Raw genomic sequence first — 21,902 nt, forward strand, 5'->3', positions numbered from 1 at the left:
GGACTGGCAAGAGTGGGAAGTGCTACCGGCAGCAGGCTTGAAGGCAGGAGGGAAAGGGACCAACTCTTGGAACCCAAGGAGACCTGTAACTGTAAGAGAGGACCACCCACCAGGAATCGTGGCCTTGAATGGAGGGATACACCCATTGTAAACCAATGCCCAATACAGAATTTGTGAAGCCCAGTGTGAGTTTAAAATTATTAGCCTGAATTCAACCACTTACATTGTACAATGTCAGTTTTAAATACAATATAAGAGCATTAAAGAAAAGAATCACCAAAATTATACAATTTGTATTTCATAGTTTGTACAAGCATATGTATTTTTTTCTTACAGGAACAGTTGAAACCCTGCACTAAACTAACTCAACTGTTTTATTTCACTTCTTTATACATACACATTGTGCCAACACTGTCTTCGGCTTATTGATGAGTAAAGAGGGACTGAAAGAAAAAGGAACTATGGATTGCCTTTCTCTTTCCTTCTACGGCATTATTTTTAGTGCAAGTGGTTAGCTAATATAGGGAAGTAACATGAGTAAGAAAGGACATGATAGAGTTCTTTGGTTGTTCGTGTTTCTTAGAATGTCATTACCTTTTTTCTGAATTTGAAGCAAGTTTTGATTCAAATGGAAAAAGAAGCATTTCTGGGCCTAATCCATCATACATGTGACACTTTTACTTTGTACTTGTTTTGAGTCTTTGAACTCCCAAGCATTATGGATGCACAGGAATTCTATGATCTTGGAGCATCGGAAATGCTATACACAAATGGGACAAACCAGAAATGACAAACCAGAAATGACAAACACACACTGTGCATTTCTTCTCTGTTCACATATCAGACTTCACTAACAAAACACGTTCGAAGATAAAATTAGGAACTTCAAGATAGTGACAGCACAGCATTAAAACAAGTGTAGGGCCCTTCTAAGCATGGGGCCTGTCGACTGCACAGATCATACATCCATGAAACCCACTCTGCTGTCAACCCATGGCCAGGCAAAGAAGGAGCCAGAGGAATCAATGCTCTTTCCTCTATTCCTCCCATCTCCTGCAGGTGACCCCACTGCTGGACCCTGACTAGATGGCAAGGAAGCCAAAGACACATTGAGGGCAGGTAGCCTCCTGAGCTACAGACTAGGGAAGGGAAGGGTGGAGAGTGGATCCGAAGGAGCAAGTAGAATATCCAGCATAGGCTGCTATCTCCCAAATTTCTTTCCAACAAATTTGGTTCCTATTTAATTCAGCTAAGATAACAAGAACCAGGCAGGCAGGCCCCAGGTGTGGTTCAAGATGGTGGTGGGGCCTGAGGCTGATGCCCTTTTATGAGGTGTCTACAAACATCAATCAATCAATCAATCAATCAATCAATCAAATACAATCAATCAATAAAACAAAATTACAAATTAAATTAGGTACAAAACTGGCTAGTTATTTAGAATGAGAAAATAAATCACAGATTTCTTGAGAGATTTAGTTCCCTTTCTTCTGAGAGGGTTTCTAGGAATGTACCAGAAGTGCTTATGCAGATGCGCTTGCAGATGGCACCTTGGCTTCTCCTTCCCACCTAGAACACTCTACAATGCCAAGCAACTCCCGCCACTCGCAGGGGCTTGGGGAAAGTAAACGGTCCTGAAGTTTAAGCTTTATTAGCTTTATGGTAAATTCCTCTGCAGGCGCAAAAACTTAGAACATGGAATTAAGTGACCAGAGCAGCAAGCATTTCCTGGCGAGCAAAAATGGCAGGCCCTTGGGTGACGATGTGACCCTTCCCTTCACGTGCACGCCAAAGGCAGCGAACACGCAGGGTGGGCTGCTCTAGTGCTTTTTCATTGTTATCAGGAAATCCCATTGAGTTTCAGGTACACTTTGAAGGAAACTGAAAAGGTAGTGAATAGTCATGGCCACTCCTTGATTTCTTGTCTATCCTTTGGTGGCTAGGTTGGAAGAAGCCGAAGGGAAAATGACCTCATTACCTTCCGATCCTGACCAGAGTTTGTGTGCTGACCTAATCAACAGTTTCCTCTGTAGACATCAAATACTATTGGGCTTTCATCACAACAGCTGAGGCAATAGTAGCGGCAGAAAAGAGAAGGAACAGGCCAGTGAGATGGAAGCGCTGCCCTGCAACGGACTCCGGGGCCAGGGCTTAGGAGCCCTAGAGCCCGTGGAGGAGGGGAAGGGTGAATGAGGACACAAGGAAATGTCAGGTATGCACAGAGAAATGGAAAGATGCTAAAGAAATATTTCAAACTTTACTAAGGCCCTGGCGTTGGTGAGCCCACTATTTGTTTTTAATAAGTAGAGGGAAGCTGGGATATCTGAACTAACAACTTATGCTTAACATAAGAGCATCTGATCTAAATAAGATAGAAGAGGGTAGTGTTTAAGTGCCTAGTTTAAAATCTTGACCTTGTCCCTTAAAAGCTATGAAACTCGTTCTCTTTGTGCCCCAGTTTTCTCATTCATAAGATGAGAGTATATTATGTTACATTACATTATGTTATGTCATATCATATCACGCCATGCCATGTCATAGCGTGTTGTTAGTACATTATGTTATTCAGAGCTCACCACATAGTGTTGTGTGAGAATTAGTTATAAACCACTTATAACAGTTCTTAGTACACATATAGAAAATATATATATTGGTCTCTGCCCCTGTTCTTCACACAGATCTTCTAAAAACTTTGTAATTTCCTAAGTGATAAGAGCACAAGGAGCATCTTTTATTCTACTATTTGGCCTTTGACCTCAGTTCCTGACACACAGCTCTTAGATCTTTTGGAAGTACCTGAGTGCTAGCAGTGTCTTTTGTTCTAATAAGGTGACTCTTGGTGGGTCCTGGATGGGGGCTGGTCACCAGAAAGATCAAGCCGTGATTAGAAGCCTGGAATTTTCAGCCTACCTCCTGTTCTTTAGAGAAGGGGGAAAGGCTGGAAATGGAGTTAATGATTGATTATGCCTGTGATGAAGCCTCCATAAAAATTCCAAAGTACGGGGTTCGGAGAGTTTGTTGGTCAGTGAACACGTTGAGGTGCTGGGAGAGAGGAATGGGAGGGCATGGAAGTTCCGTGCCCTTTCCCACATACCTTGCCTTATGTATCTCTTCCACCTGGATGTTCATCTGCATCCTTTATCATATCCTTTAATGAACTGGTAAACATGAGTAAGGCTTTCCCTGAGTTCTGTGAGCTGTTCTCCTAAATAATCAAGTTCAAGGGGGAAGAGGTCATAGGAACCTCTGATTTGTAGCCAGGTCAGACAGAAGTTGTGGACAACCTGGAACTTTCTACTTCTGACTAGCATCAGGGCAGGGGGCAGCCTTGTGGGACTGAGCCCTTAACCTGTAGGATCTGACACTATCTCCAGGTGGACAGGGTCAGGAAAAAGTTAAATCATAGGACACCTAGCTAGAGTCACAGAATTGCTTGGCGTGGGGGAAAAAAAAACAACATACATTTGGTGTTAGTAGTGTGAGTGTGGCAGTAGTGTGGTAGGAGGAGGAGGAGTGCAGGTTTGTCCCAGAGCACACGATGAGTGCTCGATAAAAATGGGAAATTATTATTATGAAAGTGTTTCCAAATATATATAGCACTTACACATATTTGGGCAACATTTAAAGCAACAAACTTTCTGTAACAGATGAAGAATTTGATCCATTTGTTTTTATTATGTATAATTTTATAAAAATTATCCTTTTGAATGGATGGAATTTTTCATATTTAATCTCTAGCCAAAGATAAGTATTGTGAGGTTTTCATTAACAAAATACAGTCATTTCTGAACTTTTCTCACCAAAAAGCAGAGGTACACTTTACCTTTTTATACCTTGCAGAGAAATTGTCCTACTTCACCATCCCCAAACATTGAGAAAAGGTTTTATATTCTTTTTAACTTTGATCAATTTATATACTTACATATGGAGATTGGATGGAACACCAGGTCCCATAGAGCAAATAGCTAGGTGAGGCTCTTTCCTCATTAAAGGCAACTTTAGATTAGAATCAAATTTGAGTAACATACACAGCATAGAAAATGTTAGGGAGGCTTGGTCATTAATTGTGTTTATGTCTAGAGGTAAAGTTGAAATAAAATATTAAGAGTCAAATTTTCTGGATTCTTGTGCCCCTCTAAGCAATCACATCACATAACATCCCTGACTTCCATGTCCTCATCCATGGAAGAATCAAGAAAATGTTGCCCAGCCTCACGCCCAAGGTTCTTGAGAAGGTTAAAGAAAAAAGAGTTAAAAAAAAGAAACAAACTGAAAAACAAAGGCCTTCTACAAATGCAAAAAGAATTTACTCAAATAACTTTCTTCTTATCCAATTTCTTTTTGCATGTCATTCGGAAACAGGTAGACTGGCTTATCTGTCAGGAGCAACAGCCCTGAATTAATTCTATTCACATGTTCAAAGTGCTCTTACCAGTATCTGTAAGAGAAAAATTACACAATTAATCAACTGGAGTTCTTTAATGATCATTATAAATAAACGGTGCCTGGTCAATAATAGATATTCAATAAACATTTCTTGAATGAATTAGAAAGTTCTGTAATTTAAAACATTTGACAAAATTCCACTCTCCATGCTATTAAAAGTCAAAACAATGGCTAAAACAACATAGTTACCTTGGAGACATAATTTTCATGGAGCATTGAATAAGAAGCACCAAAGCCTAGTGGTAAATGTTCTTCTTTCAGCAGAAGTGACCATTGTGGTGAAGGTTTGGCATAAATGTGTACTACCAACATTATTTAGCATTTCTATTAAACACAAAAGAGTACAAGGGAAAAGTAAAAAATTTGAAGATGGTATTAAACTCTTCATTGTAATATATGACAGCATAATATCGGACAAAAAAAATACATGTGGATTTTATAAACTCCACGTAAGCAGGATATTTGCAATGTGCACAAGCATAGAACAGTGAATAGTGAATCCCTGATGGGGAGAAGAAGGGAAAAATAATCTTAACTGATATACTCAAGACCTGTGTTAGGGTTAAAGGAGTCATAGATTCAGGATATTGGTAAATGCTGGCTGCAATTCATGAAGAAGGTTGGGAAAGGAAAAGAAGATTCTTGTTTTTTTAAATCATAATAGCAGATACTATCTTCTACTATCTGTCTTTCTTCACCATTTATCTCAACATTTTTAAGTATTTTATTTTATTATTTTATTTTATTTTATTTTATTTTATTTTATTTTATTTTATTTTATTTTATTTTATTTTATTTTATTTTATTTTGTAAGCAGCTTTATTGAGATACAGTTCTTACATACCAGGTAATTCACCTATTTAAAGTGTACAATTCAATGTTTTCTAGTATAGCTGCAAGATTATGTAAACATTACCACCATATAATCCCAGAACATTTCATCGCCCCTAAAAGATGCCCCTACCTATTAGCAGTCACTCCCCATTCCCTCTCTTCCCCTGAGTCAACCATTAATTTACTTTCTACTTCTAAAAATTTGCCATTTCTGTACATTTCACATAAATGGAATTACACAATACGTGGTCTTCTGTGACTGGCTTCTTTCATTTAGCTTAATGATTTCAAAGTTCATCTTGTTACGGCATGCATCAGTATTTCGTTTCTCTTTATTGCTGAGTAACATTCCATTGTATGAATATAACACATTTTATTTATTCTTTTATCTGTTGATAGATGTTTTGGTTATTTTCATTATTATGAATAAGGCTGCTATCAACATTTGTTACAAGTTTTTGTGTGGTCATATATCTCCATTTCTCCTGGGTGTATACCTAGGAGTGGAATGACTGGGTCATAGAAACTGTGCCAACTTTTTAAAAAAAACTTTAAAAATTGAGATATAATTTACATAGTATTAAATTTTACCATTTTAAAGTGTACATTTTACCGGTTTTTAGTATAGTCACAAGGCTCTGTAACCATCATCACATCTAATTCTAGAAGAATTTTACCACCCAAAAGAGAAAACCTACATCCATTATCCTTGAATTAATGTTAGATCTAGTAAGGCTAGAGTCCTCTGCTCTTTCTTTTGCCTTGGGGAAATGATTTAAAACACATTGTCTTTCTTATTCAAATTGAAATATTATCTGTATATTTGAAAAATAAGCATACTGACTTTTTTAAATAATGGGTTTATTGAGATTTAATTCATATACCATAAAATTCATGCATTTAAAGGGTACGGTTTAGTGATTTTCAGTACGTTCACAAAATTGTACAATCATTACCACTGTCTAATGCCAGAATATTTTCATCATACCAAAAAGAAACCCTGTACCCATTAGCAGTCACTCTCCATTCTCCCCTCCCCCTAGCCTCTGGCAACCACTCTGTCTCAAAGAGTTTTCCTATTTTATTCTCTGTCTCAAAGAGTTTTCCTATTCTGGACTGTCTAACTTATTCAGAAAGAAAAGAGGATTCTTATATCATTGTCCATTAACTACTTCCTTGAAGTATAACTCATTGATTATATGCATGTGTGCGCACACATATACACCTACTGCTTTTGTCATTACTGACATTTCACACTATGCCACTTTCCTATACTCACAGAACCTGTTAAAATATCAAAGTGGGGAAAATACTGGCAGTGTATAGCAAATTACTGGTATCCTTAATAGATTTATACAATAAGAACCATACCATCTCCCCAGTGATCATATAATTACAAATTAAAACAAGATATCTTTTCAATTGAAAGAAAAATATTTTTTCAGAAGAAAATTTAAACACCGTAATAGCCAGTGTGGCTGGAGAAGTATGGAAAGAGGCATTCTACACACTGTCAGTTAGAATTTAAAGTAGTATAGCATTTCCCAAAGCCAATTAGGCCACATGTATAAAAAAACTTTAAAATATGCATATTGTTTTATCTAGAAATTCAACATTAAGGAATTTATTCTAAAGAGATTATCTTAGGAACCCTTAAAGATGTATGTACAGGATTTTTCATTATCTCATTGGTATTTTAAATAGCAGCAAAAAGGAAACAATCTAAATATAATTTAAAAGAAAGAAGTTAGCTTAACTTATAAAACAGCCATATGATCAATTATGTGCTGCTGTTTAAAAATATGTTGAGGACCAGCAATGAACAGTGGAATTTGAAATTAAAAACACAGTACCATTTACTTTAGCACTCTGAAAAATGAAATACTTAGGTATAAATCTAACAAAATATGTACAAGATCTATATGAGGGAAAACTATAAAACTCTAATAAATGAAATCAAATAAAAACTAAATAAGTGAAGAGGTATTTCATGTTCATGGATAAAAAAAGACTCAATATTGTCAAGATGTTAGTTCTTCCCAACTTGATCTCTAGATCCAATGCAATCCCAATCAAAATCCCAACAAGTTATTTTATGGATATCAACTAACTCATTCTAAGGGTTATATGCAGAGGGAAGAGACCTAGAATAGCCAACATAATATTGAAGAAGAAGAACAAAGTAGGAGGACGAACGCTAACTTCAGGATTAACTATAAATTTCGGTAATGGAGACAGTGTGATACTGACAAAAGAATAGACAGAATACACAGTCCAGAAATAAACCCATATAAATATAGTCAACTGGTCTTTGACAAAGGAGAAGAAGCAACACAATGGAGCAAAGACAGTCTTTTCAACAAATGGTGCTGAAACAACTAGACATTGACATGCAAAAAAATGAATCAAGACACTTATTTTACGTTCTTCAAAAAACTAACTCAAAATAGATCATAGATACAAAAGTAAAAAGCAAAATTATAATACTTCTAGAAGATAATAGAAGAAAACCTAGACGACCTCGGATATGGCAATGACTTTTTAGCTGCAACACCAAAGGCATAGTTCATAAAAGAAATAACCGATAAGCTAAATTTTATTAAAATTTAAAACCTCTGCTCTGCAAAAAATAATATCAAGAGAATAAGACAAACCACAGACTGAGAGAAAATATTTACAAAAGACACACCTGACAAAGGACCGTTATCCAAAATATACAAGGAACACCTAAAACGCAGTAAGAAAACAAACAATCCAATTTAAAAATGGGCCAAAGAATTTAACAGATACCTCACCAAAGAAGATACAGATGGCAAATAAGCATATGAAAAGATACCTCACATTATATGTCATCAGGGAGATGCAGATTAAAATAACAATTAGATACCACTACCCATCAAATAGAATGGCCAAAATCCAGAACACTGACAACACCAAGTGCTGACAAAGATGTGGAGCAACAGGAACTCTCATTCATTGCTGGTGAGAATGCAAAATGGTAGAGCCACTTTGGAAGACAGTTTGTCAGTTTCTTACAAAACTGAACCTACTCTTATCATACTATCCAGCAATTGTGCTCCTTGCTATTTACCTAAAAGAGCTGAAAACATGTTTACACAAAAACCTGCCTATAGATGTTTATAGCAGCTTTAGTATAATTGCCCAAACTTGGAAGCAACCAAAATGCCCTTTAGTAGGTAAATGAATAAATAAACTGTGGTACATCCAGACAATAGGATATTATTCAGCACTAAAAAGAAATGAGCCATCAACATGAAGAGACATTAAAGAATCTTAAATACATATTACCAAGTTAAAGAAGCCAATCTGAAAAGGCTACCTACTGTCTAATTCCAACTATATGACATTCTGGAAAAGGCTAAACTATGGAGACAGTAAAAAGATCGGTGGTTGCAGAGGCTGGGCTGGGGATGATGGGACAAAGGTGGAACACAGAAAAATTTTAGAGTAGTGAAAATACTCTGTATGATTCTATGATGGATACATGTCATAACACACTTATCCAAATCCACAGAATGCACAACACCAAGTGTGATCCCTAAGATAAACTAAGGACTTTAGGTGATTATGAGGTGTCAATGTAGGTTCATCAACTTTAACAAATATACTACTCTGGTGGGGCAAGTTGATAATGGGGGAGGCTATGCATATGTGTTGACAAGAGGGATATGGGAAATCTCTGTACCTCCCTCTCAATTTGCTGTGAACCTATTTTTCAGTCTAAAAAATATTGTCTTCAAAGAAATTATTTTAAGGGGAAATATTTGGTGACTTAAGAAAATGTTCACGATTCTTGGTTAAGTGAAAAAACTGGTTAAAAACTATTAAATATTAACAACAAAAATTTGATGTTATGAATAGAAAAGAGAAAAGATAGTCAAAAATGTATAAAATTCACATAAGCGAGAGAACTTGGGATACATTTTGTGTAGATGTTACAAAATTCAATCACAGTTCCATTATACAGAAATACTTTTTTAATACTCTAAACTGAAGTTAACAGGCTGGGAGAGCCCATTTCCGATGACAGTGAACCAGTCTTGCCAATTAGAGGTAGCTTAGTTACTTACAGCATAAAATTGAGTCCCTTTTGGTAAATGTCTAGTCAGAGTTAGCTTACTATTTTATCATTTCAGAGTCTGAACTCTGTTCTCATTTCTCAAGATTTCTTCCATTCTCTCTCTTTTCAGGATCACTGGTAGCCTTCAGAACATAATGACATTGGGGGCAAGACTCTGGCTACTGGTCTTTTCTTACTGGCTCCCACTCACCATAGGTAAGGGGGGTCCTGTTGGCCCATCTTTATTGTATGTGCTCTTTTAGTGCCTGGACAATGTGGCTTCTGGTCTCTGACCTTGGCAAACACTGTTAAGGACCTGTGGTTGTCTTTTCTATCTTCAATCCTTTACCCTTTTTCCCTACCCCATCACTCCACCATGTTTCACCTCAGCCCCTTTAGTGAGGTTGATGTCCCTTTGCCACCTAGCCCTCAATTCTAGGTAATACTATCCCGGTAACTCCTGGCAGGCCACTGGCGCAATCTTCAGCATCCCCACACCTCAGTGTATGGAACTTTTATATCTTCTCTCTGCCTTGGGGATGGGATATCTTCTCCAGCCTCTCCTTCTGCCTAAGAATGAGACACTGACTCTTTTAAATATTTTATTTTATTATTAGTTTTAAAGATACAGTACAGTACATTGGTTAAACATTAATATAGTTTATAAAACAATCCCCCTGATTGCTCTTTCTCTCCTCTGGCTCACCACCTAGCCATTACATTAATGCTGACTGCATTCTCTATGCTGAGACACTGACATTTTTTACTCTGCTTAGGCTGCCTCATGCTGCCTTTGGGCTCTCTGAATGGCACCCTTCTCCCAGAATTCTAGGTGGAAGAGGAACAAGGCACGGCTGCTGATGGATGCCAAAAATGTTTTGGAAATCTCTATTCTCCTAACAGCTTTTAAGGAGGAGGAGAGGTAGAATGTAAACTCTACAAAAACACCTAACCTCTCTATTCTCTCTCCTCTCTTCTCCCTTTCCTTCCCTTTTCTTCTCTTTCTTTCCCTTCCCACTATGGATGAGAGGTGGCTGTAGGTCATGCAGGTGGGTACAAAAGTCTGAAGTTTTGGGAAGCAGTCAGAGTTCAAGGTACAGATCTGGAAGGTACCAGCACAGAGGTGATGGGTCAAGCTGTGGAGCTTGTAAGTGAGAAGAGATTGTGGTCCAGAGCAGAGTCTTAGCACTCATATTTTATTATTAAGAATACACAAGAGTGGCAAGAAACATTCTCCCAAAACTCTTGGCATGTTGCAAGATAAATAACATAAATCCTGTAAAAGAGAAGAGGTGTCATCTTCCAGTTTGTCCACAAGTAGTTCCCACTGAGCAATCAAGTCTTTGGGGAGGGAGATGGAGCATAATGAACCCTCACGCACTCTGGCACAGGTCTTTTTAAAATTAAGCTGCCCTATTGTAAAGACTGCTCAAGCAACTTTATGTATTCTAGAAGGAAGGTCTTTAAACTGAGAATTCTTCACTGAAATGTTTCTTTTTCAGTTACCAAAGAGAAAGCAACCTTTTCTGAAGATTGTCTTTGAAGGTTAAATGTCTCGAGGATGGATGGATGAATGGATAGGTGGATGAATGGATTGGCAGAAAGACAAATGTATGGATGGACAGATGGACAGATGGGCAAATGAACTGATGGAGGGAGGAATAGATGGATGGACAGAGGGCATTACTGTTGAGTACATGGAAACATGAAATAGTCTCTAGAAGTGTTAGCCCCTTAAGAATTTACAGTTAATTATTTAATTAAGCCAATAAAAATTAATGAAAGCCAACTGCTAGTCACTGTGTTGGGCAAAGTCCCTGAAGTACATATTTTGACTTCATGGAGCATTCAAACTAGAAAAAGAAACAAAGAGCAAACAAACTGATACATCAATTATAAAAATTATGAAAAGTACTCCAAAAGCTGGTTATCATTATCATCTTAATTTTCATTTTTGATTCCACTAAATTAGAAAGAGACATGCTAGTGACGCTGATTCCTTCTTACAGGAGGAGCACTAGCACCACAGAGAGGAGGATCTAAGAAACATTTAAAATTTTTTAATATTGACCAAGTTGCTTGACTTCCTGGCCAATTTTGTCACTGTCAAAAAAAAGGGGGGAAGGGATAATTTTAATTCATATTTGTATTTGAACATCAACTTTAAAAGTGCACTAAATATAAAATATATGCAAATATGCCAAATTCAGAAACATTTATTATAAAGGAAATTTTAAAATATTAAAAGTGTCTTCATTCTCTTTTCTCTATATCTACAGTATCTAACTTATTGGAATTACTTTAAAAATACTACCATACTCTCTCAAGTATTTTATCACAATTGTATTAAGCTGCCCTCTGGTGGTTTTTAATTTAGTAAATATCTGTAACTACCTTAGTGTCTGATGTGTAATACATTTAAGGTACTGTAGTTCATTTAATACCATATTAATTCTATCTTCTATATGTGCTTATCTGGCAGGGCCTTTGAAATATTCACCTAATAAGAATGGACACTCACTAATGTCCAGAACAGGGAAAAACAGTTAGAAGTCATGAAGCAGAGTTTGTACGTCCAGTGCAATAAATCATCACTTGTTAGCATTGTTTCTCTTATTACCATTATAGTACAGGACTGGCTGATGTACATACACCTCCATCACAAAGTACTAAATTTAACAACCCCAAACACCTGGAAACTAAAATATATTTATTTAGTGATGGTCCCAAATACATATTAAAGGCTCTCATATCACATAATACAATGAACCTTTGCAATGAAAGTATAAAATATTCTCATTAATGAATTGGTTAAATGTTTGTGACTGACCCTAATAATTTGAAATATGGAGCTTCCTGCCCAAGACAAGCATGACGTGCCTGTTTAAAACAGATACTTCTAGTCAAACCAGTCTCTTGTCTTTTGATAAGCTGGAAATTGTCAATCATTTTTGTTTTATTTTGTTGAACTTTCTCTAGTATAATGAATGTAATATATAAAATGACCTTGGTTATGAGAACAATATCTTTTAACCATGAGTTTGAAAGTTAGAGTATTGTTTATTACGTGCCTAGAAAAATGACTCCCACAAAGAAGGGTGACGAGAAGAAGGGCTGTTCTGCCATCAACGAAGTAGTGACCAGACAATACATCATCAACATTCATGAGCACATCCATGGAGTGGGGTTCAAGAAGCGTGCCCCTCAGGCTCTCAAAGAGACCTGGAAATTTGCAGTGAAAGAGATGGGAATTCTAGGTTTGTGCATTGACACCAGACTCAAGAAAGCTGATGGGCCAAAGGAATAAGGAATGTCCAGAAAACGTAATAAAGATGAAGATTCACCAAACAAGTTTTATACATAGGTTCCTCTGTGCCTGTCACCACTTTCAAAAATTTACAAACAATTAATGTGGATGGGCACTAACTGCTGATTATCAAATAATTATAAAACTGCAAAAAAAAAAAAGTTGAGTATCATTTAAATTTTCCTATTATTAATTCTTTCTAGGTAAAGCAAGAGCTATTTGAACACATTTAAATTGTTTATCTTACATGTATGCTTCTTCCTTCTGCTGACTTTAGGCTTCATTTGTTCTTCTTTTCCTAGTCCTTTAAGATGTCATGTTGGGTTATTTATTTAGGATTTTTCTTGTTTCTTGAGATAGGCCTGTAATGATATAAATTTCCCTCTGATTGATGCTTTTGCTGACATGTTGTATTATCATTCTCATTTATTTCTATGAATCTTTTGACCTCTCCTTTTATTTCTTTTTTGACCCATTCTTTAGCAGTTTAATCTCCACATGTTTGTTGTTTTTACCGCTTTCTTTTTACGATTGATTGAAATTTCAAAGCATTGTGGTTGGAAAATATACCTGGTATGATTTCAATCTTCTTAAATTTGTTGAGGCTAGTTTTGTGTCCCAACGTATATCTATCCTCGGGAATGTTCCAAGTGCACCAGAGAAGAATGTATAATCTGGTGTTTGGGGATAAAAGACTCTGTAAATGATGATTATGTCCAATTGGTCTAATGTGTCATTGAGGCTGATATTTCCTTATTGATTTTCTGTTTGGATGATCTACTTATAGCTATCAATGGGGTATTTAGGTCCCCTGCTATAATTGCATTTTTGTCAGTTTCTTCCCTTAGCTCTGTTACTAGTTACTTTATATATTTTGGTGCTCCCTGATTAGGTGAATATATATCGATAAGTGTTATGTCTTCTTGATGAATTGTCTCCTTTATTATTATAAAATGTCCATCTTGTCTCTTGTTACATTTTCATCTTGAAATATATTTTGTCAGATATAAGTATAGCTACACCCACTTTTCTCTGGATGCCATTTGCTTGAAGTATCATTTTCCATCCTTTCGCTTTGAGTCTATATTTGTCTTTCCACCTGCGATGTGTCTCCTGAAGGCAGCATATGGTAAGGTTTTGTTTATTGATTCAATCTGCTACCCTCTGCCTTTTTATTGGTGAGTTCAGTCCATTTATATTTAGAGTGATTATTGATGTCTGAGGTTTCCTACCGCCAGTTTATCTTTTGTTTTCTGGTAGCTCTGTGCCTCCATTCATTTTTGTATATGGTATGAGATATGAGTTGAAGTTCACTATTCCCCCACATGAATATCTAGTTGTTGTACTGGTCTGATGAAATGACTTTGTTCAATTTAATTTCACTGAAATTATGTCAAGAAACAGGAAGCTTTTGAAAGATTACTGAAAAAAAAAGGAAATAAGGAATCAAAAAGGGCGCTTGACTCACACTTGAGTCATTTTTTGTACTCATACAGCAAGCATACACAAATGACTGCTAATATTTTTTAAAATATAGCCATCACACATATGAATTTCTGACAGCTAGATCTATTCTCTGAACGAACTAACAAAACTATTTTATGTGGAAAGGGTCCCCTATCTGCAGCAGAATTCTAACTTTGTTGAAAAACTGCATCATTCTATTTTACTAGGTGCCTCTGAAGGTGGGTAAATATTTTTGTGGGGGAGTATGCAGGGGTGGGGTGATTGGAAACTTTCAGTGTACCTTTTGACTATGCAAAGATAGAGCCAAATCTTTCCTAGACTGCAGAGTTTTAAGGACTCCAAGGAACTAGACTGCAAATGACGACACACACTGAGCTGGGGTAGGTTTTACACCAGGACAAGAGGAGGAAACCAAATTTTTCTCTATCTTTGATCCTCAGAAGACATGGGGGTTATGTTCTGGGTAGGTGATAACTTGTAGGAGATATAAACATGGGGCATAAGGCAGGGGTCGAGGGTGGGGGCAGGTGAACTGTGTCTTAGCAACACATCAAGGAAGAAAGCCAAAGGTCAAAATCCTGCCTGGGAGAGGAATGGCTATGACCTAGTGAAGCACTCCTTTCCAGTGGCTGGTTATCTGCATGTGTTTCCAGACCCCCCCACCCCAAGTCTTTGGTAAAGTTATAATTAGGTCTTGCTTTCGGAAAATTAAGAAAATTAAAGTTATAATTAGGTCTTGCTTCGGAAAATTCAGTTCAGAGTGAAATTGAAAGGGTGGGGGGCAGCAATCTAAAAAAGGCAACCTACGAAAAGCCTAAAAAATAAACTGAAAAACTTTGCAAGCAGAATCTAAGCCACAGAGAGAATACCAAGTGTTTGGTTTAGATGTAACACATTCCAACTTATGTGAAGCACTGTGTATTTATTGTTAGGGTTTCTGTGTTTTCAGGGAGGAAATTTAGCTCTCAAGAAGGATTAATTAATAAAGCAAAAAGTAGCATCACACACATGATTTGACTCTTTTTTTAAAAAACCATTTTGAAAGGTGAAGGCTAAATGAAAGTATGACAGTAATTCTGCACAGAAGCTGCATTATGAACTAACTTGGGATTGTCTGACTTATACAAGATCATCCAAATGAGTGCTTCTCAAACAATAATGGCCATCCTGAAACTAACATAATCTTCTACGTCAATTATATCTCAATTAAAAAATTTTAATGTTCATACAAATAATCTGAGGGTTTTGTTAAAATGTAGATTCTGAATCAGTACAATAGGATGGGACCTAAGAGCCTATTTTTAACAAGTCTAAAGCAGTGGTTCTCAAAGTGTGGTCCCTAGACCCGCAGCATCAGTACCACTTGGGAAGTGGCTAGTAAGCAAATTCTCAGGCCCATGAGGTAGAATGCAAATTGTCAGACCCCGCTTCAGAACTACACTCACTATTGGAAACTGCGGAGTTGGGGTCCAGCAATCTGTGACTAACAAGCCCTCCGGTGATCCTGATACACCTTCAAGTTTGGGAGCCACTCTTCCAGAGCTGTACTGTCAACATTCACTAATCATACATATAAATTTAAAATCTATAAAATTAAATAAAAGTTAAAATTCACTTCTCCAGTAGCACTAGCCAAACAGCAAATACTTGATAGCCACATGGATAAAAAAGACAGAACATTTCCATCATAGCAAGTTCTATTGGGCAGTGCTGCTCTCAGAGTACTACTTACAATCATGGAGTCACATTAGAACCACATAGTAACATTTTTTTAAGTACCATTGTTTGTGCCCACACCAGACCGACTGAGTTAGAATATCTGGGGGTGAGATCTTAATCTTCAAAAATTCCTACTATGCTTAACTCTTGCTTCGGGCTACAAAGATCACTAGCCAACGGAAGGGGGGATGGGAGGTTGGGTAGATAATCGCATCTACTACAGTTTCAAGGGATGAGAGATGGTTTTGTTTTGTTTTGTTTTGTTTTGTTTTTTAATTCCACACAGGCATTCTGAATGCCTTACCTCCACAAACTGCTTCTTTCCTTTGATACAGAAATGAACAAAACAGAGACAATATCTTCCTTTAAATATCTTATAGTCCAGCTGCGAAGTCAGTTCGCAAGTAAGTAATTATAAATAATACGAAGAAGCAAGAGGTATGATATGAGATGTGCTATATGCTTTAGGAACCCACAGCAGAATGAATAATCTAGGGGTCATGAAATATCTCCCTGGAAAAGGGACATTTATGTTGAGGCCAGAAGGATGAATAGGAGTTTTTCAAAGAATAAGAGGGGTGAGAAGTTTCCCAGGCAAACGGGACAATATATCCAAAAGCTCAAAGCAAAAGAGAGAATTGTGAGTTTAAGGAAGTGAAGGCTGGTGTGTAGCACAGAAGATGGGCTGCTGTCAGGGGTCACATGTCACAGAGCTCTAGAAATAAGATGACTTTATATCTAATTTTTCCAGACAGTCTCAGTTTACTCACCTGTTCCCTCAGGAAGTAATTGTAAGAGCACTTCCTTTCACTCTCCAGTGTGCCCTCTAAGGACAATAAATGAGATGGTCACACTACCTATACACTCTGACATAAAACTTTGACTTTATCCTAAGGGCAATGGGGAGATACTGAAGAATTTTAAGCAGAGAAATGACATTTTTAAAGTGTTGTAAAGCAATCCCTTAGGCTGCAGAGAGAACAACGAATTTAAGACCAGTCAGGTGGCTGTAACAATCGTCCAGGCAAGAGATAATGGTGTCTTGAGCCATAATTGTGGCATTGTGAATGAAGAGAAATGGACAGAATTTTAAAGTATTCAGAAAAGAGAATGACAACAATTGAGTATATGGACAGATGGGAGTCAAGCTGATTACTTTTCTAGCCTGGGCAAAAATGGTCATATAGTAATGCCAATTGCCATGATAGAAAAAAAAGAGGGAGAAAAGGAAAATGGGGGTGGGGAGATAGTAGTTAATAAGTTTAGTTTTATATTTGCTGAGTAGTACCAGCTCAGGAAGAAACCAAAGATACCAATTCAAGATTCATTAAGAAGTGAGACTGGCCAGGTAAATTATCTAGAGTGAGAAGTACAAACAACCTGATATTCATACATAGGGATATGAGTATCAGTAAATGAGGGATCACTAGGAGCTGTTTTACAGACTACCTGCCAGAGTGATAATCTCTAAACAAGAGAGGGAAGCCTCTTCTATGGACTAGAAAGGAAGGAGGAAGAACTGGATCTAGATTAGAGTAGATTTGTATAACTGTAGTGAGAATGGAGAGAGAGCTTTTCAGATGGCTTTTATTTTCTATGCCAAGTATGACAAAGTCTTTTTCTGAAAGTGAAGAGAGAATTGGAGTGTTGATAGTAGAGAAGTTTTGAAACAATCATTGTTGAGAATAAGAGAAAGAAGTGAGTTGGAAAACAGGATTGACTGAGAATGTTGCAGGCCCAGCAGAAGTGGATATCTGCAAATTTATAGTGAAATCAATCTATCCGATAGAGTGATTTTTCTCCAGCAGCACTTAGTAATAGGCAAGAGGAATTTCTCCATGGCTACTTTCTCATGATTGTCCGCTTTCCCTTTGGGGAACATAGAAAGCATGGAAAATTGCTGAGACAGATACCAAAATGTATATAACCATAAAACTGAACAAAATAGCTGCCAGTTTCAGAGTCTAAAAAAATAACCTGTCACACAAAGTTTCATTTGCCACAAAAGTCACAGTCAGTTTAGCACAAAATAGGCCAGATTGTTAAGTTACATACCATAAAGTTGTCTTTTATTTGCCTTCACTGGAATTCATGCTTGCTAAAGACAATTAAATGCATCAACCCTAAGAGAGCATTAGACATTTTTCATTAATTATTTTGGAAAAGATTGTCTTATGAAAAATGACTTTTTGAAAAATGGATTCACCTGTTTACTCCATCTTCTGAGTGAAACCTAATTAAAACTCTAATGATTTTTTTTTTCTTGTATATAAAACTTAGCCCTTTCCCAAGAAGAACGAGACTAAGTCCTGACTGACGTCCTGCTACGGGGGGTATGTCTTCCCCTTTTGCTGTCAGCTTTCTGCCAAGTGACACTTGGCCACTGCAGTGGAGGGAAGGCTCTGACAAAAACTAACATATACAGTACTGTCTCCCACTGTTGTGTGTATGTGTTATTGGATCAGGAAAATGAAAATATTCAAGCGTCGTAGCTTCCTTTTACTCAGCCTTGCCTCACCTCTTTCTTTATATTCAAGTACCTAGTGAACAAAAGACATTCAAAGATTAGAACATGAAAAGACAGTCTAAGGCAAAAGGTAATAAAATTTTACTATTCCAGAGACAGCTTAAAGCCAAGACATAAACATGAAGAAAATAGGCAGTTGGATTTCTCTTTACTTAAGATTATCTCAGACAGGAGAGTCTGAAGGACAGAGAAACAAGGAAGTTCATGATTAACCAGTAAGAGTGGTTGACATATTGGTCATGATAGGGTAGGACATGAAGGCAGGAGGGGCTACGAAATGTAAAGAGTAGAATTGTTGCTGGGTGGGTGGTGTTGATAAGGCAAACTAGAGGTGCTAAGAGTGACTAAGCCACTGAGCTGGAAGGGGAGGCCCTTGTAGCCCTAAAAATGGGGTTTGAATTCATGATCTCTGGGAATCTTACCGAGCGTCATATGGTAAAATGGGGTTTGCCGACTAATTGCTATGTATGACATGATTTTTATGTGTGATTTCCAGATTCCTGTGCTTTTACAGGCATTTAATTTGCATCCCCCTGTAGCATGGAGACTTATAAGAGGAATAGAGCAGCCAAAATAAGTTTGGATAATTACTGGATATGACAATTGAGAAGGCTTAAGTTATATAACTGGTGATCATCCTTCTTGACACAAGATATTCCTCCCAAATATCTTTTCCTTATTGTAAAAAGGAAAATACTCACTGTAGAAAACTCAGAAAATTGATCTGCCATTAATCCATTTATTCAGTGAAAACATAGCACCTTGATAGCTTTGTTGGAGTCACAGGGATACAATAAGTATAACAGATAAGGCCCCTGCTTTCATGAGCCCTGCTTTCTAATAAGGGAGCCTGATAAGTAAAAAGCAGAATAATTTTAGTTCAGGAAAAAATATATAGGGCAATGAGATGGGGAATGATTGTTGGGTGGGATGGGAAATAAGACACAGTAAATGGGTGCTCAGAGAAAGGCCTCTTAGAGAAGGTGACATCTGAACTGAGATTTGAATGAGAAAGGGTCAGTCAGGATCTGGGAGAAGAGCGTAGTAAGTGAACATAATAATTGCCAAGGCTTTAAAGTGAAAGAGATATTTGCATAGGCTAGGAACTGGCCAAAGCCCAGTGGGTCTGGAGTTGAATGAGCCAAGCAAGGAGGTGTTGAAGACACAGTTAGAGCAGTCACAAAAGCAGGACCATGAAGGACCTTGCAGACAGTAGAAAGGCTTTGCATTTTGTTCTGGGTGCAGTGAAAAGCCATGCTGGAATTTTAGGCAAAGGAGACATATGATTTGGTCCACATTTATAAAAAAATGACTTTGGCTGCTTTTTGAAGAATAAATAAGAAAAAAGTATAAGGAAGTATAAAAAAAATCAAATCTATGAATGTTTTCAAACTTGCAGTTCTAATGCAGGTACAGTTTTGTTTCTGCTTTTTTCATTCTATATCTTGAGGACACAACCATGTCATTAAAAGCCATTTGAAACAATTTTTAAATGAATATATGAAAATCTTGTCTGTCTTACCTTAATCTATTTCACCATTCTCCTATTGTTGGACAATTAGCTCATTTCTAATTTTGCCTGTTTTAACTATGGCAGAGGTAGTTTATCTTTTTTATTTAATCTTTGGTTACATTATCCACTTCATTAGGAACTATTCCAAAATGCGAAATGAGTCCGGAGGATCAAAAGATATGAATGCTGTATTGTTCTATTGTCAACTTGATTAAACTGAGAATTATGTCACCCAGAATTCCTTTCCCTGCACGAGTAGAAGTAGAGTTGGCCAAAAGAGGAACTCATATAAAGTTTGGGCAGCAGATGTGAGGCAGCAGCTCTGCTTACTCTTTGAAGGTCTTTGTTGTCAGTAAGCTCAGTGGTTTCCAGGTTGTCCTCACTCTTCTCTTGGCACTGAGCCCTTCTTCCCATGTGCTGGCCCTGCTGATGGAAAGCGGCCCCAGACCAGCCACCCGATGTCTGGCTGAGGGTACTCGGAGGCAGTGGTCTCCCAGAGACCTCCCCACTAATCCAAATCCCCCTTTGCATGTCCACATCAATGTCCTGGATTTGCTCTGCTTTGTCCACCCACCCCAGGGCTTGAAATCTGGTGAGTGACTCTTTCCCTGATTCTCAAATCCCCATATTGGTTTCACTTCCCCAACTTTTCCCACAATTGTGTAAGGTCTATTTCTATAATAAATCCCACATTCTGTAACCCTCATGCTAGTTCTGCTTGCCTGACTAGTATAATATATGAACCTTTTGATGGTTCTTGTTACATATTGCCAGATTGCTTTCCTGAAAACTCATAATCACTTATATACCCACTTGAAGTTTATGAAAATGCTCATCTCACCACCCTCTCAACAGTATTGAGATTTTAAATCACTTTTAATTTTATGGGGAAAAGTTGGTATCTAGTTTTATTTCTCTTTGATTACTGATGAAGTTGAACTATTTTTTTTCTTTTGATATATTCCCTTTTCTATTGGGGACAATTACCACGTTTGTAAAGATTTTTGAAAATTTTGAGGAAAATTTGCAGCAACTTTATTTACATCTCTCTCTTTTTGTTTCTCTATTTAACGTTGGCACTGGCTGTCTAAGTTTTTTCATAGGTTTGTAGAGTTGTCGTATGTGTGGTTTTTTGGCTTTTTTTTCAGTCTTGATATCATAGTTCAATATGGTCAATTTATAAATCAGTAGATAGAAGGTGAATAGTTAGGATTTGTAGATTGAAAACAACAAAAATCAAATCTGCTAAATCTAAGGAAAATGAAATTATATGGGAACTCATGGAACGTATGCAAATCGTTGGAGGCCTAGGATCAATGAACAGAGTGCTGGTGCAGGAATGAGTACATCCTGCCGATGTCAGTTTTGTTTTCACTCGTCAGGATTTAAATTCCCAGGATTGAGCTTCGACCAGACCTAGCTTACATCAAGTGCTGGCCCCTGGTTCCACCTGGTTGCAGAGTGAAAGGGTCTGGTGGAAAGAGCCTACAAGGCCCCTCTCTCATCCATAATGGGAGGAAAGGGACGCGAACTGACCATTTACCAAGAATATTTCCAAGCAGAAAGAGCAATTCACCAAAGGATTCTGGGATGCTGTTAAGAAGGGGAGATGGTTGTTGGGTGGCCAAAGTCCAAATACCTATTAAGCAAAATCTAGCTGTCTCAGGTGAATTTCCACTGACATTGATTACAGAGTGAACTAATTTTGGAATCTCAGATTTCTTTTTAACTATAAGTATTATGTGAACCACCATTTAGAAACCTATCTAGGAAATAAATTAATTTCCCTTTTAAATTTTTATGAGATGATCTGAGCTTTATGGCTTTCTAAAACCATGAGTAGATCAAGATTTTTTATTAGGATATTTTGCATGTATTTATCATACCGTATAAAAAAATCTTATTGCTAAAATACTATGTAACCCTGTGGTAGCAATTTCTAGTATTTGTGGAATCTTTTCTAATGAGGACTATTTCTTTAAAAGGATATTTTACTAAAAAATAGAAG

At 37.2% G+C, this 21,902-nt stretch overlaps 1 long non-coding RNA gene and 1 pseudogene across 2 annotated transcripts; one reads left to right on the forward strand and one right to left on the reverse strand.

The window, feature by feature from the left end:
- Window positions 1–3,655: 3,655 nt before the first annotated feature.
- LOC120615054 (uncharacterized) lies at window positions 3,656–21,656 on the reverse strand. Of its 2 annotated transcripts, XR_005656188.1 has the most exons (4): window positions 21,646–21,656; window positions 17,910–17,977; window positions 4,636–4,770; window positions 3,656–4,438 (listed from the first exon to the last, which is right to left on the reverse strand). It is a non-coding gene; the product is annotated as an uncharacterized LOC120615054 (long non-coding RNA). The 2 variants fall into 2 exon arrangements; XR_005656189.1 differs by lacking the exon at window positions 17,910–17,977.
- LOC120615051 (60S ribosomal protein L31-like) lies at window positions 12,441–12,787 on the forward strand (annotated as a pseudogene).
- Window positions 21,657–21,902: the final 246 nt, after the last annotated feature.

The sequence above is a fragment of the Pteropus medius genome, unplaced genomic scaffold (genome assembly GCF_902729225.1).
Source record: "Pteropus medius unplaced genomic scaffold, Ma_sr-lr_union100, whole genome shotgun sequence".
Lineage (NCBI taxonomy): Eukaryota > Metazoa > Chordata > Mammalia > Chiroptera > Pteropodidae > Pteropus > Pteropus medius.